The sequence below is a fragment of the Parasteatoda tepidariorum genome, chromosome 8, assembly GCF_982258835.1.
Source record: "Parasteatoda tepidariorum strain Cologne lab strain chromosome 8, Ptep-v5.0, whole genome shotgun sequence".
Lineage (NCBI taxonomy): Eukaryota > Metazoa > Arthropoda > Arachnida > Araneae > Theridiidae > Parasteatoda > Parasteatoda tepidariorum.
The window spans coordinates 37,461,095-37,475,224 of record NC_141762.1 but is presented as its reverse complement, the minus strand read 5'-3'; the positions used below and the strand labels follow the sequence as shown (position 1 = coordinate 37,475,224).

General features: G+C 27.7%; 1 long non-coding RNA gene across 1 annotated transcript in view; it reads left to right on the top strand.

Annotated features, from left to right (window-relative positions):
* The window catches only part of LOC147806075 (uncharacterized), a 163,039-nt gene that overhangs the window by 107,751 nt on the left and 41,158 nt on the right, over window positions 1-14,130 (top strand). The window contains exon 2 of the long non-coding RNA XR_015428705.1: window positions 1-14,130. This exon is cut by the window's left edge and continues 44,706 nt beyond it; it is cut by the window's right edge and continues 41,158 nt beyond it. This is a non-coding gene — a long non-coding RNA (uncharacterized LOC147806075).

Genomic DNA, 14,130 nt, shown 5'->3' with positions numbered 1-14,130 from the left:
GACCCTAATCCCCTTCTTCACGGCATAAATGAGTATTTTAATTCCTTAAATATAAGTATATTAGAAAGTACAGAAATTCATCATGTCTATATTATAATTGAAGTGTGACCCTGTTCTTTTTCATTGTCTAAACAAATTAATCGAAATTTTGAAGAGTATAAATAGAGATTTTTATGAGTCATTTTAAAATAGAATGAATTAGTAATTTGACGAAAGTATGACGACAAATCATGATAGATATTCAGATATTTTTTTCACTGCTATAGTGTTTGAACCTAACTATGAAAAAGTGTGCCCTTAGTTAAAATCGTAAAAGCGTGAGAAGTGTGACCCTTATCCCAATTTTCATCGGTTAAATGAATAAGAAAAATAAAGGTTAATTTCTTAGTTATAAATATATTTGAAAGCAAATAAATTCATAATGTCATCTAAATTTTGAGGTTTTCGAGGTGTTTATGAGTAGTTTCAAAATAAGAAAAAATTGGTAATTTAAAAAAGTTTCAAGATTAACGACCTATCATTAGGAGTAGTATGAACCTTACTATGAAAAAGTGTCTCCTGAGAGAAAAGTTTAAAATTGAGAGAAGTGTGACCCTGTTCCTTTTCTTCGTATCATCGTATTTTCATCGTATGTGATTAAATTTTAAATGTTATCTATATTTGAGCTTTTTTTTATTAAGTGGTTTAAAGCAATTGAAATGCTATATAGAGTTGTGTGACCCTGTTGATTTTCATCGTTTAAGTTAAGGTGATTATATTTATAACTTCTTCGTGATTTTGAGGTAGTGATGGTTTTAGTTATAGAGGTTGTTTTACGAGCAATTTTAAAAAATTGAATTGTATTTAAGAGTGTGTCCCTGTTGATTATCATCGTATAAGCAATGTAAACGTCATTAATTTATAAAGCCAACGAAAAAATTGAGGTTTTGAAGGTATTGATATTAAGATTTTTAAAGAGTAGTTTTAAAATAGTGTAAATTGGTAATTTGATAATGAATCAAGATTGAGGACGTATCATGATAGATATTCAGATTTTTTTTCACTGCTAAAGTGTAGCTTCTATTATTGATTTAAAATTAAGTGTAGTATGCACCGAAATATAAGAAACTTTGTCTTTAGTTAAAATTGATAGAGAAAAGTGTGACCCTAATCCCCTTCTTCACGGCATAAATGAGTATTTTAATTCCTTAAATATAAGTATATTAGAAAGTACAGAAATTCATCATGTCTATATTATAATTGAAGTGTGACCCTGTTCTTTTTCATTGTCTAAACAAATTAATCGAAATTTTGAAGAGTATAAATAGAGATTTTTATGAGTCATTTTAAAATAGAATGAATTAGTAATTTGACGAAAGTATGACGACAAATCATGATAGATATTCAGATATTTTTTTCACTGCTATAGTGTTTGAACCTAACTATGAAAAAGTGTGCCCTTAGTTAAAATCGTAAAAGCGTGAGAAGTGTGACCCTTATCCCAATTTTCATCGGTTAAATGAATAAGAAAAATAAAGGTTAATTTCTTAGTTATAAATATATTTGAAAGCAAATAAATTCATAATGTCATCTAAATTTTGAGGTTTTCGAGGTGTTTATGAGTAGTTTCAAAATAAGAAAAAATTGGTAATTTAAAAAAGTTTCAAGATTAACGACCTATCATTAGGAGTAGTATGAACCTTACTATGAAAAAGTGTCTCCTGAGTGAAAAGTTTAAAATTGAGAGAAGTGTGACCTTGTTTCTTTTCATCGTATGTGATTAAATTTTAAATGTCATCAATATTTGAGGTTTTTATTTATTAGTGGTTTAAAGCAATTGAAATGCTATATAGAGTTGTGTGGCCCTGTTGATTTTCATCGTTTAAGTTAAGGTGATTATATTTATAACGTCTTCGTGATTTTGAGGTAGTGAAGGTTTTAGTTATAGAGGTTGTTTTACGAGCAATTTTAAAAAATTGAATTGTATTTAAGAGTGTGACCCTGTTGATTATCATCGTATAAGCAAAGTAAACGTCATTAATTTATAAAGCCAACGAAAAATTGAGGTTTTGAAGGTATTGATATTAAGATTTTTAAAGAGTAGTTTTAAAATAGTGTAAATTGGTAATTTGATAATGAATCAAGATTGAGGACGTATCATGATAGATATTCAGATTTTTTTTTTCACTGCTAAAGTGTAGCTTTTATTATTGATTTAAAATTAAGTGTAGTATGCACCGAAATATAAGAAACTTTGTCTTTAGTTAAAATTGATAGAGAAAAGTGTGACCCTAATCCCCTTCTTCATGGCATAAATGAGTATTTTAATTCCTTAATTATAAGTATATTTGAAAGTACCGAAATTCATCATGTCTATAATATAATTGAAGTGTGACCCTGTTCTTTTTCATTGTCTAAGCAAATTAATCGAAATTTTGAAGAGTATAAATAGAGGTTTTTATGAGTCATTTTAAAATAGAATGAATTAGTAATTTGACGAAAGTATGACGACAAATCATGATAGATATTCAGATATTTTTTTCACTGCTATAGTGTTTGAACCTAACTATGAAAAAGTGTGCCCTTAGTTAAAATCGTAAAAGCGTGAGAAGTGTGACCCTTATCCCAATTTTCATCGGTTAAATGAATAAGAAAAATAAAGGTTAATTTTTTAGTTATAAATATATCTGAAAGCAAATAAATTCATAATGTCATCTAAATTTTGAGGTTTTTGAGGTGTTTATGAGTAGTTTCAAAATAAGAAAAAATTGGTAATTTGAAAAAGTTTCAAGATTGACGACCTATCATTAGGAGTAGTATGTACCTTACTATGAAAAAGTGTTTCCTGAGAGAAAAGTTTAAAATTGAGAGAAGTGTGACCCTGTTCCTTTTCTTCGTATCATCGTATTTTCATCGTATGTGATTAAATTTTAAATGTTATCTATATTTGAGCTTTTTTTTATTAAGTGGTTTAAAGCAATTGAAATGCTATATAGAGTTGTGTGACCCTGTTGATTTTCATCGTTTAAGTTAAGGTGATTATATTTATAACTTCTTCGTGATTTTGAGGTAGTGATGGTTTTAGTTATAGAGGTTGTTTTACGAGCAATTTTAAAAAATTGAATTGTATTTAAGAGTGTGTCCCTGTTGATTATCATCGTATAAGCAATGTAAACGTCATTAATTTATAAAGCCAACGAAAAAATTGAGGTTTTGAAGGTATTGATATTAAGATTTTTAAAGAGTAGTTTTAAAATAGTGTAAATTGGTAATTTGATAATGAATCAAGATTGAGGACGTATCATGATAGATATTCAGATTTTTTTTCACTGCTAAAGTGTAGCTTCTATTATTGATTTAAAATTAAGTGTAGTATGCACCGAAATATAAGAAACTTTGTCTTTAGTTAAAATTGATAGAGAAAAGTGTGACCCTAATCCCCTTCTTCACGGCATAAATGAGTATTTTAATTCCTTAAATATAAGTATATTAGAAAGTACAGAAATTCATCATGTCTATATTATAATTGAAGTGTGACCCTGTTCTTTTTCATTGTCTAAACAAATTAATCGAAATTTTGAAGAGTATAAATAGAGATTTTTATGAGTCATTTTAAAATAGAATGAATTAGTAATTTGACGAAAGTATGACGACAAATCATGATAGATATTCAGATATTTTTTTCACTGCTATAGTGTTTGAACCTAACTATGAAAAAGTGTGCCCTTAGTTAAAATCGTAAAAGCGTGAGAAGTGTGACCCTTATCCCAATTTTCATCGGTTAAATGAATAAGAAAAATAAAGGTTAATTTCTTAGTTATAAATATATTTGAAAGCAAATAAATTCATAATGTCATCTAAATTTTGAGGTTTTCGAGGTGTTTATGAGTAGTTTCAAAATAAGAAAAAATTGGTAATTTAAAAAAGTTTCAAGATTAACGACCTATCATTAGGAGTAGTATGAACCTTACTATGAAAAAGTGTCTCCTGAGAGAAAAGTTTAAAATTGAGAGAAGTGTGACCCTGTTCCTTTTCTTCGTATCATCGTATTTTCATCGTATGTGATTAAATTTTAAATGTTATCTATATTTGAGCTTTTTTTTATTAAGTGGTTTAAAGCAATTGAAATGCTATATAGAGTTGTGTGACCCTGTTGATTTTCATCGTTTAAGTTAAGGTGATTATATTTATAACTTCTTCGTGATTTTGAGGTAGTGATGGTTTTAGTTATAGAGGTTGTTTTACGAGCAATTTTAAAAAATTGAATTGTATTTAAGAGTGTGTCCCTGTTGATTATCATCGTATAAGCAATGTAAACGTCATTAATTTATAAAGCCAACGAAAAAATTGAGGTTTTGAAGGTATTGATATTAAGATTTTTAAAGAGTAGTTTTAAAATAGTGTAAATTGGTAATTTGATAATGAATCAAGATTGAGGACGTATCATGATAGATATTCAGATTTTTTTTCACTGCTAAAGTGTAGCTTCTATTATTGATTTAAAATTAAGTGTAGTATGCACCGAAATATAAGAAACTTTGTCTTTAGTTAAAATTGATAGAGAAAAGTGTGACCCTAATCCCCTTCTTCACGGCATAAATGAGTATTTTAATTCCTTAAATATAAGTATATTAGAAAGTACAGAAATTCATCATGTCTATATTATAATTGAAGTGTGACCCTGTTCTTTTTCATTGTCTAAACAAATTAATCGAAATTTTGAAGAGTATAAATAGAGATTTTTATGAGTCATTTTAAAATAGAATGAATTAGTAATTTGACGAAAGTATGACGACAAATCATGATAGATATTCAGATATTTTTTTCACTGCTATAGTGTTTGAACCTAACTATGAAAAAGTGTGCCCTTAGTTAAAATCGTAAAAGCGTGAGAAGTGTGACCCTTATCCCAATTTTCATCGGTTAAATGAATAAGAAAAATAAAGGTTAATTTCTTAGTTATAAATATATTTGAAAGCAAATAAATTCATAATGTCATCTAAATTTTGAGGTTTTCGAGGTGTTTATGAGTAGTTTCAAAATAAGAAAAAATTGGTAATTTAAAAAAGTTTCAAGATTAACGACCTATCATTAGGAGTAGTATGAACCTTACTATGAAAAAGTGTCTCCTGAGTGAAAAGTTTAAAATTGAGAGAAGTGTGACCTTGTTTCTTTTCATCGTATGTGATTAAATTTTAAATGTCATCAATATTTGAGGTTTTTATTTATTAGTGGTTTAAAGCAATTGAAATGCTATATAGAGTTGTGTGGCCCTGTTGATTTTCATCGTTTAAGTTAAGGTGATTATATTTATAACGTCTTCGTGATTTTGAGGTAGTGAAGGTTTTAGTTATAGAGGTTGTTTTACGAGCAATTTTAAAAAATTGAATTGTATTTAAGAGTGTGACCCTGTTGATTATCATCGTATAAGCAAAGTAAACGTCATTAATTTATAAAGCCAACGAAAAATTGAGGTTTTGAAGGTATTGATATTAAGATTTTTAAAGAGTAGTTTTAAAATAGTGTAAATTGGTAATTTGATAATGAATCAAGATTGAGGACGTATCATGATAGATATTCAGATTTTTTTTCACTGCTAAAGTGTAGCTTTTATTATTGATTTAAAATTAAGTGTAGTATGCACCGAAATATAAGAAACGTTGTCTTTAGTTAAAATTGATAGAGAAAAGTGTGACCCTAATCCCCTTCTTCACGGCATAAATGAGTTTTTTAATTCCTTAATTATAAGTATATTTGAAAGTACAGAAATTCATCATGTCTATAATATAATTGAAGTGTGACCCTGTTCTTTTTCATTGTCTAAGCAAATTAATCGAAATTTTGAAGAGTAAAAATAGAGGTTTTTATGAGTCATTTTAAAATAGAATGAATTAGTAATTTGACGAAAGTATGACGACCAATCATGATAGATATTCAGATATTTTTTTCACTGCTATAGTGTTTGAACCTAACTATGAAAAAGTGTGCCCTTAGTTAAAATCGTAAAAGCGTGAGAAGTGTGCCCCTTTTCCCAATTTTCATCGGTTAAATGAATAAGAAAAATAAAGGTTAATTTTTTAGTTATAAATATATTTGAAAGCAAATAAATTCATAATGTCATCTAAATTTTGAGGTTTTCGAGGTGTTTATGAGTAGTTTCAAAATAAGAAAAAATTGGTAATTTGAGATCGTTTCAAGATTGACGACCTATCATTAGGAGTAGTATGAACCTTACTATAATAAAGTGTTTCCTGAGTGAAAAGTTTAAAATTGAGAGAAGTGTGACCCTGTTCCTTTTCTTCGTATCATCGTATTTTCATCGTATGTGATTAAATTTTAAATGTCATCAATATTTGAGGTTTTTATTTATTAGTGGTTTAAAGCAATTGAAATGCTATATAGAGTTGTGTGGCCCTGTTGATTTTCATCGTTTAAGTTAAGGTGATTATATTTATAACGTCTTCGTGATTTTGAGGTAGTGAAGGTTTTAGTTATAGAGGTTGTTTTACGAGCAATTTAAAAAAAATTGAATTGTATTTAAGAGTGTGACCCTGTTGATTATCATCGTATAAGCAAAGTAAACGTCATTAATTTATAAAGCCAACGAAAAATTGAGGTTTTGAAGGTATTGATATTAAGATTTTTAAAGAGTAGTTTTAAAATAGTGTAAATTGGTAATTTGATAATGAATCAAGATTGAGGACGTATCATGATAGATATTCAGATTTTTTTTTTCACTGCTAAAGTGTAGCTTTTATTATTGATTTAAAATTAAGTGTAGTATGCACCGAAATATAAGAAACTTTGTCTTTAGTTAAAATTGATAGAGAAAAGTGTGACCCTAATCCCCTTCTTCATGGCATAAATGAGTATTTTAATTCCTTAATTATAAGTATATTTGAAAGTACCGAAATTCATCATGTCTATAATATAATTGAAGTGTGACCCTGTTCTTTTTCATTGTCTAAGCAAATTAATCGAAATTTTGAAGAGTATAAATAGAGGTTTTTATGAGTCATTTTAAAATAGAATGAATTAGTAATTTGACGAAAGTATGACGACAAATCATGATAGATATTCAGATATTTTTTTCACTGCTATAGTGTTTGAACCTAACTATGAAAAAGTGTGCCCTTAGTTAAAATCGTAAAAGCGTGAGAAGTGTGACCCTTATCCCAATTTTCATCGGTTAAATGAATAAGAAAAATAAAGGTTAATTTTTTAGTTATAAATATATTTGAAAGCAAATAAATTCATAATGTCATCTAAATTTTGAGGTTTTCGAGGTGTTTATGAGTAGTTTAAAAATAAGAAAAAATTGGTAATTTGAAAAAGTTTCAAGATTGACGACCTATCATTAGGAGTAGTATGAACCTTACTATGAAAAAGTGTATCCTGAGTGAAAAGTTTAAAATTGAGAGAAGTGTGACCCTGTTCCTTTACATCGTATAAAATCGTATCATCGTATGTGATTAAATTTTAAATGTCATCTATATTTGAGCTTTTTTTTATTAAGTGGTTTAAAGCAATTGAAATGCTATATAGAGTTGTGTGACCCTGTTGATTTTCATCGTTTAAGTTAAGGTGATTGTATTTATAACTTCTTCGTGATTATGAGGTAGTGAAGGTTTTAGTTATAGAGGTTGTTTTAAGAGCAATTTTAAAAAATTGAATTGTATTTAAGAGTGTGACCCTGTTGATTATCATCGTATAAGCAAAGTAAACGTCATTAATTTATAAAGCCAACGAAAAATTGAGGTTTTGAAGGTATTGATATTAAGATTTTTAAAGAGTAGTTTTAAAATAGTGTAAATTGGTAATTTGATAATGAATCAAGATTGAGGACGTATCATGATAGATATTCAGATTTTTTTTCACTGCTAAAGTGTAGCTTCTATTATTGATTTAAAATTAAGTGTAGTATGCACCGAAATATAAGAAACTTTGTCTTTAGTTAAAATTGATAGAGAAAAGTGTGACCCTAATCCCCTTCTTCACGGCATAAATGAGTATTTTAATTCCTTAAATATAAGTATATTAGAAAGTACAGAAATTCATCATGTCTATATTATAATTGAAGTGTGACCCTGTTCTTTTTCATTGTCTAAACAAATTAATCGAAATTTTGAAGAGTATAAATAGAGATTTTTATGAGTCATTTTAAAATAGAATGAATTAGTAATTTGACGAAAGTATGACGACAAATCATGATAGATATTCAGATATTTTTTTCACTGCTATAGTGTTTGAACCTAACTATGAAAAAGTGTGCCCTTAGTTAAAATCGTAAAAGCGTGAGAAGTGTGACCCTTATCCCAATTTTCATCGGTTAAATGAATAAGAAAAATAAAGGTTAATTTTTTAGTTATAAATATATCTGAAAGCAAATAAATTCATAATGTCATCTAAATTTTGAGGTTTTTGAGGTGTTTATGAGTAGTTTCAAAATAAGAAAAAATTGGTAATTTGAAAAAGTTTCAAGATTGACGACCTATCATTAGGAGTAGTATGAACCTTACTATGAAAAAGTGTTTCCTGAGAGAAAAGTTTAAAATTGAGAGAAGTGTGACCCTGTTCCTTTTCTTCGTATCATCGTATTTTCATCGTATGTGATTAAATTTTAAATGTCATCTATATTTGAGCTTTTTTTTATTAAGTGGTTTAAAGCAATTGAAATGCTATATAGAGTTGTGTGGCCCTGTTAATTTTCATCGTTTAAGTTAAGGTGATTATATTTATAACGTCTTCGTGATTTTGAGGTAGTGAAGGTTTTAGTTATAGAGGTTGGTTTTACGAGCAATTTTAAAAAATTGAATTGTATTTAAGAGTGTGACCCTGTTGATTATCATCGTATAAGCAAAGTAAACGTCATTAATTTATAATGCCAACGAAAAATTGAGGTTTTGAAGGTATTGATATTAAGATTTTTAAAGAGTAGTTTTAAAATAGTGTAAATTGGTAATTTGATAATGAATCAAGATTGAGGACGTATCATGATAGATATTCAGATTTTTTTTCACTGCTAAAGTGTAGCTTTTATTATAGATTTAAAATTAAGTGTAGTATGCACCGAAATATAAGAAACGTTGTCTTTAGTTAAAATTGATAGAGAAAAGTGTGACCCTAATCCCCTTCTTCACGGCATAAATGAGTATTTTAATTCCTTAATTATAAGTATATTTGAAAGTACAGAAATTCATTATGTCTATAATATAATTGAAGTGTGACCCTGTTCTTTTTCATTGTCTAAGCAAATTAATCGAAATTTTGAAGAGTATAAATAGAGGTTTTTATGAGTCATTTTAAAATAGAATGAACTAGTAATTTGACGAAAGTATGACGACAAATCATGATAGATATTCAGATATTTTTTTCACTGCTATAGTGTTTGAACCTAACTATGAAAAAGTGTGCCCTTAGTTAAAATCGTAAAAGCGTGAGAAGTGTGACCCTTATCCCAATTTTCATCGGTTAAATGAATAAGAAAAATAAAGGTTAATTTTTTAGTTATAAATATATTTGAAAGCAAATAAATTCATAATGTCATCTAAATTTTGAGGTTTTCGAGGTGTTTATGAGTAGTTTCAAAATAAGAAAAAATTGGTAATTTGAAAAAGTTTCAAGATTGACGACCTATCATTAGGAGTAGTATGAACCTTACTATGAAAAAGTGTTTCCTGAGTGAAAAGTTTAAAATTGAGAGAAGTGTGACCCTGTTCCTTTTCATCGTATAAAATCGTATCATCGTATGTGATTAAATTTTAAATGTCATCTATATTTGAGCTTTTTTTTATTAAGTGGTTTAAAGCAATTGAAATGCTATATAGAGTTGTGTGACCCTGTTGATTTTCATCGTTTAAGTTAAGGTGATTATATTTATAACGTCTTCGTGATTTTGAGGTAGTGAAGGTTTTAGTTATAGAGGTTGTTTTACGAGCAATTTTAAAAAATTGAATTGTATTTAAGAGTGTGACCCTGTTGATTATCATCGTATAAGCAAAGTAAACGTCATTAATTTATAAAGCCAACGAAAAATTGAGGTTTTGAAGGTATTGATATTAAGATTTTTAAAGAGTAGTTTTAAAATAGTGTAAATTGGTAATTTGATAATGAATCAAGATTGAGGACGTATCATGATAGATATTCAGATTTTTTTTCACTGCTAAAGTGTAGCTTTTATTATTGATTTAAAATTAAGTGTAGTATGCACCGAAATATAAGAAACGTTGTCTTTAGTTAAAATTGATAGAGAAAAGTGTGACCCTAATCCCCTTCTTCACGGCATAAATGAGTTTTTTAATTCCTTAATTATAAGTATATTTGAAAGTACAGAAATTCATCATGTCTATAATATAATTGAAGTGTGACCCTGTTCTTTTTCATTGTCTAAGCAAATTAATCGAAATTTTGAAGAGTATAAATAGAGGTTTTTATGAGTCATTTTAAAATAGAATGAATTAGTAATTTGACGAAAGTATGACGACAAATCATGATAGATATTCAGATATTTTTTTCACTGCTATAGTGTTTGAACCTAACTATGAAAAAGTGTGCCCTTAGTTAAAATCGTAAAAGCGTGAGAAGTGTGACCCTTATCCCAATTTTCATCGGTTAAATGAATAAGAAAAATAAAGGTTAATTTTTTAGTTATAAATATATCTGAAAGCAAATAAATTCATAATGTCATCTAAATTTTGAGGTTTTTGAGGTGTTTATGAGTAGTTTCAAAATAAGAAAAAATTGGTAATTTGAAAAAGTTTCAAGATTGACGACCTATCATTAGGAGTAGTATGAACCTTACTATGAAAAAGTGTTTCCTGAGAGAAAAGTTTAAAATTGAGAGAAGTGTGACCCTGTTCCTTTTCTTCGTATCATCGTATTTTCATCGTATGTGATTAAATTTTAAATGTCATCAATATTTGAGGTTTTTATTTATTAGTGGTTTAAAGCAATTGAAATGCTATATAGAGTTGGTTTTAGTTATAGAGGTTGTTTTACGGGCAATTTTAAAAAATTGAATTGTATTTAAGAGTGTGACCCTGTTGATTATCATCGTATAAGCAAAGTAAACGTCATTAATTTATAAAGCCAACGAAAAATTGAGGTTTTGAAGGTATTGATATTAAGATTTTTAAAGAGTAGTTTTTAAATAGTGTAAATTGGTAATTTGATAATGAATCAAGATTGAGGACGTATCATGATAGATATTCAGATTTTTTTTCACTGCTAAAGTGTAGCTTTTATTATTGATTTAAAATTAAGTGTAGTATGCACCGAAATATAAGAAACGTTGTCTTTAGTTAAAATTGATAGAGAAAAGTGTGACCCTAATCCCCTTCTTCACGGCATAAATGAGTTTTTTAATTCCTTAATTATAAGTATATTTGAAAGTACAGAAATTCATCATGTCTATAATATAATTGAAGTGTGACCCTGTTCTTTTTCATTGTCTAAGCAAATTAATCGAAATTTTGAAGAGTATAAATAGAGGTTTTTATGAGTCATTTTAAAATAGAATGAATTAGTAATTTGACGAAAGTATGACGACCAATCATGATAGATATTCAGATATTTTTTTCACTGCTATAGTGTTTGAACCTAACTATGAAAAAGTGTGCCCTTAGTTAAAATCGTAAAAGCGTGAGAAGTGTGCCCCTTTTCCCAATTTTCATCGGTTAAATGAATAAGAAAAATAAAGGTTAATTTTTTAGTTATAAATATATTTGAAAGCAAATAAATTCATAATGTCATCTAAATTTTGAGGTTTTCGAGGTGTTTATGAGTAGTTTCAAAATAAGAAAAAATTGGTAATTTGAGATCGTTTCAAGATTGACGACCTATCATTAGGAGTAGTATGAACCTTACTATAATAAAGTGTTTCCTGAGTGAAAAGTTTAAAATTGAGAGAAGTGTGACCCTGTTCCTTTTCTTCGTATCATCGTATTTTCATCGTATGTGATTAAATTTTAAATGTCATCAATATTTGAGGTTTTTATTTATTAGTGGTTTAAAGCAATTGAAATGCTATATAGAGTTGTGTGGCCCTGTTGATTTTCATCGTTTAAGTTAAGGTGATTATATTTATAACGTCTTCGTGATTTTGAGGTAGTGAAGGTTTTAGTTATAGAGGTTGTTTTACGAGCAATTTAAAAAAAATTGAATTGTATTTAAGAGTGTGACCCTGTTGATTATCATCGTATAAGCAAAGTAAACGTCATTAATTTATAAAGCCAACGAAAAATTGAGGTTTTGAAGGTATTGATATTAAGATTTTTAAAGAGTAGTTTTAAAATAGTGTAAATTGGTAATTTGATAATGAATCAAGATTGAGGACGTATCATGATAGATATTCAGATTTTTTTTTTCACTGCTAAAGTGTAGCTTTTATTATTGATTTAAAATTAAGTGTAGTATGCACCGAAATATAAGAAACTTTGTCTTTAGTTAAAATTGATAGAGAAAAGTGTGACCCTAATCCCCTTCTTCATGGCATAAATGAGTATTTTAATTCCTTAATTATAAGTATATTTGAAAGTACAGAAATTCATCATGTCTATAATATAATTGAAGTGTGACCCTGTTCTTTTTCATTGTCTAAGCAAATTAATCGAAATTTTGAAGAGTATAAATAGAGGTTTTTATGAGTCATTTTAAAATAGAATGAATTAGTAATTTGACGAAAGTATGACGACAAATCATGATAGATATTCAGATATTTTTTTCACTGCTATAGTGTTTGAACCTAACTATGAAAAAGTGTGCCCTTAGTTAAAATCGTAAAAGCGTGAGAAGTGTGACCCTTATCCCAATTTTCATCGGTTAAATGAATAAGAAAAATAAAGGTTAATTTTTTAGTTATAAATATATTTGAAAGCAAATAAATTCATAATGTCATCTAAATTTTGAGGTTTTCGAGGTGTTTATGAGTAGTTTCAAAATAAGAAAAAATTGGTAATTTGTAAAAGTTTCAAGATTGACGACCTATCATTAGGAGTAGTATGAACCTTACTATGAAAAAGTGTTTCCTGAGTGAAAAGTTTAAAATTGAGAGAAGTGTGACCCTGTTCCTTTTCATCGTATAAAATCGTATCATCGTATGTGATTAAATTTTAAATGTCATCTATATTTGAGGTTTTTATTTATTAGTGGTTTAAAGCAATTGAAATGCTATATAGAGTTGTGTGGCTCTGTTGATTTTCATCGTTTAAGTTAAGGTGATTATATTTATAACGTCTTCGTGATTTTGAGGTAGTGAAGGTTTTAGTTATAGAGGTTGTTTTACGAGTAATTTTAAAAAATTGAATTGTATTTAAGAGTGTGACCCTGTTGATTATCATCGTATAAGCAAAGTAAACGTCATTAATTTATAAAGCCAACGAAAAATTGAGGTTTTGAAGGTATTGATATTAAGATTTTTAAAGAGTAGTTTTAAAATAGTGTAAATTGGTAATTTGATAATGAATCAAGATTGAGGACGTATCATGATAGATATTCAGATTTTTTTTCACTGCTAAAGTGTAGCTTTTATTATTGATTTAAAATTAAGTGTAGTATGCACCGAAATATAAGAAACGTTGTCTTTAGTTAAAATTGATAGAGAAAAGTGTGACACTAATCCCCTTCTTCACGGCATAAATGAGTATTTTAATTCCTTAATTATAAGTATATTAGAAAGTACAGAAATTCATCATGTCTATATTATAATTGAAGTGTGACCCTGTTCTTTTTCATTGTCTAAACAAATTAATCGAAATTTTGAAGAGTATAAATAGAGATTTTTATGAGTCATTTTAAAATAGAATGAATTAGTAATTTGACGAAAGTATGACGACAAATCATGATAGATATTTAGATATTTTTTTCACTGCTATAGTGTTTGAACCTAACTATGAAAAAGTGTGCCCTTAGTTAAAATCGTAAAAGCGTGAGAAGTGTGACCCTTATCCCAATTTTCATCGGTTAAATGAATAAGAAAAATAAAGGTTAATTTTTTAGTTATAAATATATTTGAAAGCAAATAAATTCATAATGTCATCTAAATTTTGAGGTTATCGAGGTGTTTATGAGTAGTTTCAAAATAAGAAAAAATTGGTAATTTGAGAACGTTTCAAGATTGACGACCTATCATTAGGAGTAGTATGAACCTTACTA